Source organism: Sarcophilus harrisii, chromosome 1, assembly GCF_902635505.1.
Source record: "Sarcophilus harrisii chromosome 1, mSarHar1.11, whole genome shotgun sequence".
Lineage (NCBI taxonomy): Eukaryota > Metazoa > Chordata > Mammalia > Dasyuromorphia > Dasyuridae > Sarcophilus > Sarcophilus harrisii.
In genome coordinates this window covers 250,383,208-250,389,415 of record NC_045426.1, presented here as the reverse complement: position 1 = coordinate 250,389,415, position 6,208 = coordinate 250,383,208, and positions in this window count along the sequence as shown.

Here is a 6,208-nt window from a genome sequence, read left to right as displayed (position 1 = left end):
GCAAGAGTGAGAAAACATAGCCAACATCTCAACATTAACTTGTCCCATTTATTATTGCCTTCTTTATGCTATTTCCTTTCATCTAATAAAAGATTTAGAATGTCACAAAATGCAATTCCTTGTTTAGGTATTGTTTTCCCTTTGAAGAAAGTTTTCTTCAGGTCAACACAACTTGGCATCTTTAACTTTTACCTCCTTTTTAAAAACACAAAAATGACAATATTTAAATAGCTAGAATGAATACCAAATGCCCCCAAACAAGTAAAAGTTGATGTTTTTATTTATTCAGGTAGAAAATATCTTTTATCAAGATGCTTTAAGAATGAAATGTTTCAGCTTTGAGGTTAAGTCTTACATCCAGCAAGTTGGCAGAGATGACAAAAGTTGAAAATAGTGTTAGAGAGCTGTAGAATTATAGGCACAGTAATGCAATGTGTGTAGATAGGAAATGGTCCAACTATTCTGGAAACTCATTTGAAATTATGATTGATTAAAAGGTAATCAAATGCCTATACTTGCAACACAGAGACACTGCTACAAGGTATAAACTTTAAGGAAGACAGGTCAATAAAAGTTCTATCTACATTAAATATTCATTGCTTTTTTTATAGCAAGAAATGAAGTAGATACAAAAGAGAAGCAAATAAATGTTCATCAATTGGATAATGTCTAAATAAATTGTGGTACATGAAAAAAAAGTTGTTGTTGACTTAAATAGACAATGTTCTTCTGGATTAGAACATCTATAAGTATCATGCTTCAAGAGTTCATTTGCTTAAAGAACAGGAAAGATACTGACTTAAAAAAAATCATGAGACTAAGATTAAGATGGCAGAGTGATGTCTTAGAAAAGCCTACCTTTTCCAACAAACACTCAATCAAAGATCTAAAAAGGCACTAGAATGAAGAATGATTAAGGAAAACATAAATAAATAAATATCTACTTCAGGATTGTATATGAAGGCTTTCAAAAGTTTGTGGGTGTTCTCAGTGGAAAGAAGGCAGGAGAGAAGGAAGCCAGTATCATGTTCTTGTATTAAGCCAGCAAAACATATGTAGGCCAGGGCATGTTGGAATACCAAAAGCAGTGACAGTGCCCAGAACTCAATTGTATTTTTATTTTCACTGAACTGTTTGCAAAAATAGGAAGAAAAATCATTTTACCACACTCCCTCTATATGACAAATATGGTTTTAATACCTAAACAGGAGATAAGAAGAAAAAAATTATAGATCAGTATAACCAATGAATATTAATATAAAATATTGAATAAAATATAAGAAAAGAAGATATAGCAACATATTTAAAATATTATACATAATATCAAGAATGTGTTGGTATAAGGAATACAATGTTGTTTCAATATTAGGAAAACTATAAACATAATATACTGTATCAGTAACAAAAATAATAAAATCATATGATTACATATAGAAAAAGCCTTTGATGAAACATATCACCCTTTATTTTTAAAATATCACAAAGAATATGAATGAAGGGATTCATATATCAAAATATACAATAAAGCCACAAAATTATCAGTCTTTCTGTGTATTTACCCCTAAAAAATCTGGCATCAAAAAATAGGAAAAAAAATAAATTTGTTTGCTACAGAATATTAAGTGAATTATGGTTATCTCTTTTGTATTGTGGGGGTTAGAAGCATATAGCACCCTCACAATCTGGAAAACTTGCATACAATTTTTGGCCCTCCTTCATAACAGAGAAGTCTGGATTTTTTTTCCTTTTTTATGGGGTGTTTATAGTATTGTAAACTTTTGGGTTGTTATTATGTAATGCTATACATATATTTTAAGCATTCCTAAGTTTCTAAACTTTTTCAGTATCATCTGCTGCCTTCATGTGTCATCTGTAGTTTTCACAGAACTTCCCCCAAATTCCCATTTAATCTCTATGCTAATTTATAACATATAGAAACCTTTATGGAGAATGTAGTGATGTGGCAAGGATAATTGTATATCAATAAAATAACAAAATACTTTAAAGAAATGAAGGAAGATGTAAATAATTGAAGAAGCATTAATTGTTTATGGTTGGGCCATGATAATATAATAACAATGAAATACCTTCTAATCTAATTGATAGATTCAGTGCCATAACAATAAAACAATCAAAGGATTTTTTTTTAATTAGACAAAATAATGACAAAATTCATGTAGGAATAAAAGGTCAAGAATCTGAAGGGAAATTATGGGGAAAAAAAACAGGAAAGGGTAAGTGTAGTAGTAACAGAGTTAAAACTATAGCACAAAGCAGTGATCATCCAAACAATTTGGCTTTTTTTTTAAATAAGAAAGTCCCTAAGCTGAACAGATCAAACATACAAGATCCAGAAGCCATTGAATATAATAGCAAAGTGTTCAATAAACCCCTAATAAATTGTAAGAGTAAGGACTCAGTATTTGACAAAAACAAATAGAAAAATTACAAACGGACAAGGAAAAATTAGGCTTAGCTCAACATCTTGAATCATATGCCACTGTAGCCTTAAAAGGCTACAAACAAATTAAAATTAATATATATATATATATATATATATATATATTTCACAAGTATATTTCTTGGTCAAATAAGGGGTAGAGATGATCACAGGAGATAAAATGGCAACATTTGATTACATACCATTCATAGGATAATATATGTAGATCTTGAAGGAACCTTAGAAACCAACTATTCCAACACCATAGGAATACAGAAAAAATAAGAAACTTGTCCACAGTCACAAAGCTAGCAAGCTGAAGATATGGACCCAAGTCATTCTAATGTCAAATCCAATGATCTATCTACTACTAAAACTCTACCAAGTTTTTGCACAAAGTAAATGCAGTTAGAATTAAAAGGGAAATAGTTAACAGGAAAAATAATTGCAGCAACTCCCTCTGATAATGTTCTGATATCCAAAATATATAAGGATCTGATAAATAAGTAAGAAAAAGAGTCAATAGATAAATAATCAAAAGATATGAATGGATATACCTGGAAGAAATACAAGTTATCTGCAAATATGAAAGAAGGATAGAATGCTCCAAATTACTATTCTAAGGTGTACTGTTATTTTTTTTTCCTATGGAGGTTATATTATGCACATGGATTTGTTTAGATGTGGCTTATAGGTAAGGATGAATAGTTATTTCCAGGATCTCCTCATTTCTCCCTTCGCCAAAGGAGATTTTAGTTCCTGCCAGAAGGAAAAGCAGGAGACTGGGCTAAAGATCGACCACTTTTCTCTCCTCAGAGAAAGAAAGAACAAGACTAGAATTTATATCTATTTGCTCTCTTAAGTAGTTTGTCTAGGGGAAGCAATCTTTAGGTTCAAGCTATATTTATGATCACCATTCCTTAAAAGAAAAAGAAGCCCCAAGCTTTATATCCAAAACTTGCCTTCTTTCTCACTAAATGCCAATTTCACAAAGAACACACATAGCCCATTGCAAATCAACCCATTTTATCCAAGTCAATTTTTGTCCAGTCATTTCAGTCGTGTCCAACTCTGTGACCATATTGTTTTGTTTTGTTTTTGGCAAAAATACCGGAATAGCTTGTCATTTCTTTCTCCAATTGCTTTGAGGAAATTTAAGCAAACAGAATTAACTGACTTGCTCAGGATCCACAGCTAGTAAGTGTTTGAGGCCAGATTTAAACTCAGGAAAATGATTCTTCCTGACTCAAGGCCCAATTCTCTATTTACAGTTCCACCTAATTGCATCCAAACAATAACAAAACCTCACCAACTTTGCTCATCTATCATACTAATACAGGATATTGAGTAATTAATCTAAACTAATGAAGAGATAATCTTATCTAGTTGGCTTTTGGAACCAAGGATTACATTAGTAATAATAAGTATACTATTTGATCCTAAGGATCAACTCACACACATCAGATTGGTAAAGATGGCAAAAAAATAAAAATGAAAAATGTTGAACAGCAAATAGGTGCATTATTATAGAGTTGTCATTCCATTCTGGAAACAATTTTGGACCTATATCCCTCAAGTCATTAAACTAGGAATACCCTTATTTAATCTAGTGATATCACTATTATGCCTATACCCCAAAGAGATTTGAGCAGAGGGAAAGCACCAAACAAACAAACAAACAATAAACTAAAAAACAAGTCATAAAACCCAACAAAATTATTTATAGCAACACTTTTTGTTGTAGTAAAGAACCCAAGATAATGCCAGTGTCCATTAATTGGGGAATAGTTGAACAAATTATTATATATTATGTAATGGAATGCTATTGTTTCATGAGAAATAGTAAAGAGAATGATTTGTAGAAATCTGGACAGACATGTAAGACCTAATGCAGAGTGAAGTGAACAAAATTAAGATACGTATTTATATACTAACCAGAACATTTGTAAAAGAAAATAGTTATTAATTCAATGGCCAAATTACAATTCCAAAAAGTTAACAACAAATATGCCAAACATGTTCTGGTGGAGAGTTATTAGGCTGCAGGTACAATCTGAAACATACATTTTCAGATATGATCAATATAACAAAAAATGTTTTAGTTGGCTATACTTATTTAATGGCTATGGAGAGGAGGTCTTTTATTTGTGCAAGCATTATAAGGAGAGATAGGTGGTATTAATAAAAGTGATAAAAAAGAAATAAATGGAAGAGCCATAAATGAAACATTTAAAAACAATATTAATATGAAAATAGAAGGAAATTCAGACTAAGCAGAAAAAGTAGGGCTATGTTAGTACTATCATATTGAATGTATATATAAATCTATAATATACATATTTTTGTTTTATTTATGTGTATTACATGTACACATACAAATTTAATGTAATAGTACAAATAGTGCTCTGATATATGTACTTATGTGCATGTATGTACATATATAAATTTAAAATTAGTATATGAATTGTATATACACAATTTCTTTATATATGGAGTGCTCGTGTTTGTTGATGATTTCTACTTCATACTAAGTTTTAAAGAGGATCATATTCTCTGGAAATATGTTAAGAAAGAAATCCTAATTTGACTGCTTAAAAATTTTCCATGTATAAAATCACAGAGATTTTTCTCTGCAAAATGAATACTAAATACTCTATCATTGTATTTTATTGTCTGCTCACAGGAGATGGCCAGCTTTTAATTCACAAAGAAAGCTGTTGCCAAGTTCTTAGATACTGCTTCAAACCAGTTCAATTCAATATACCTTTATTAAAGGCCTACTGAGTGCAGGGAAGATTGTTCTTACTTCTGGGAGAAAATAAAGACCATGGAAAATATTTGGTCTCATCATCATGTAGCTTACAATGTAAAAGACACACACATTTAAAAAGAAGGTCCCAACTAATATAAGTAATTTATCCACTGAAGTGGTCACGTGTATTTATATTTACATTGTTCTAAGTTATAATTGTATAAAATATGAAGTGGTTCTAGACCAAAGGAAATAAATGTGTGGTATAAATTCAAAAATGCAACTATTCACCATTATTCATACAATTAGAAAATCTTGCTGGTACAAAATAATATATACGTTCAAAAAAAAAATGAAAATCAGGAAAATTCATTACTTATTGAGAAATCTGGGAAGGCATCCTGGAGGAGGTTCATAGGTTAAAATGGCAAAGAAAGGACATTTCAGACAAGGAATGGTGCAAACATAGGAAATAAGAATGGGGGGAGGGGAAATGTGTATCATGCATGGGAAATAGCAAACATTATAAAATGGCAGGAGTGCAGAATAGGAGAAGGAAAGGGCAAACCACTCCAATATCTTTGCCCCAAAATCTCCAAACATGAACACAAAAAGTCGAACATGACTTAAGTACACAAAGAGTAAGAAATGAGGCTGAGTATGGATGTGGGGTAGAGACATTTTTGCAGAGAGATTTCAATACCAGTCTAAGAAATTTGAACATTGCTCAGGAAGAAATTTAAGAGTCTTTGAAAGATGAACAATATGACTAGGTTGACTCTAACTGTTCCCCACTGCAATCTCATTCCAGGAGAGCAGGTGCTTTTAGCCTGGGGACTGAGTAAGGAAGTGATGAACCAGAACTATAAAAACAGAGAATGATGCACTCAGAAGCAGTGAGGGAGACACCAAAACACAGCGTAGCTCACTTAAACATCTAAAGATTGGAGGTCCTGCTAGAGCCAGTACATCTCAAATAAATAAAAGAGTTACTCTTCCAATCCCAGGCATATCTT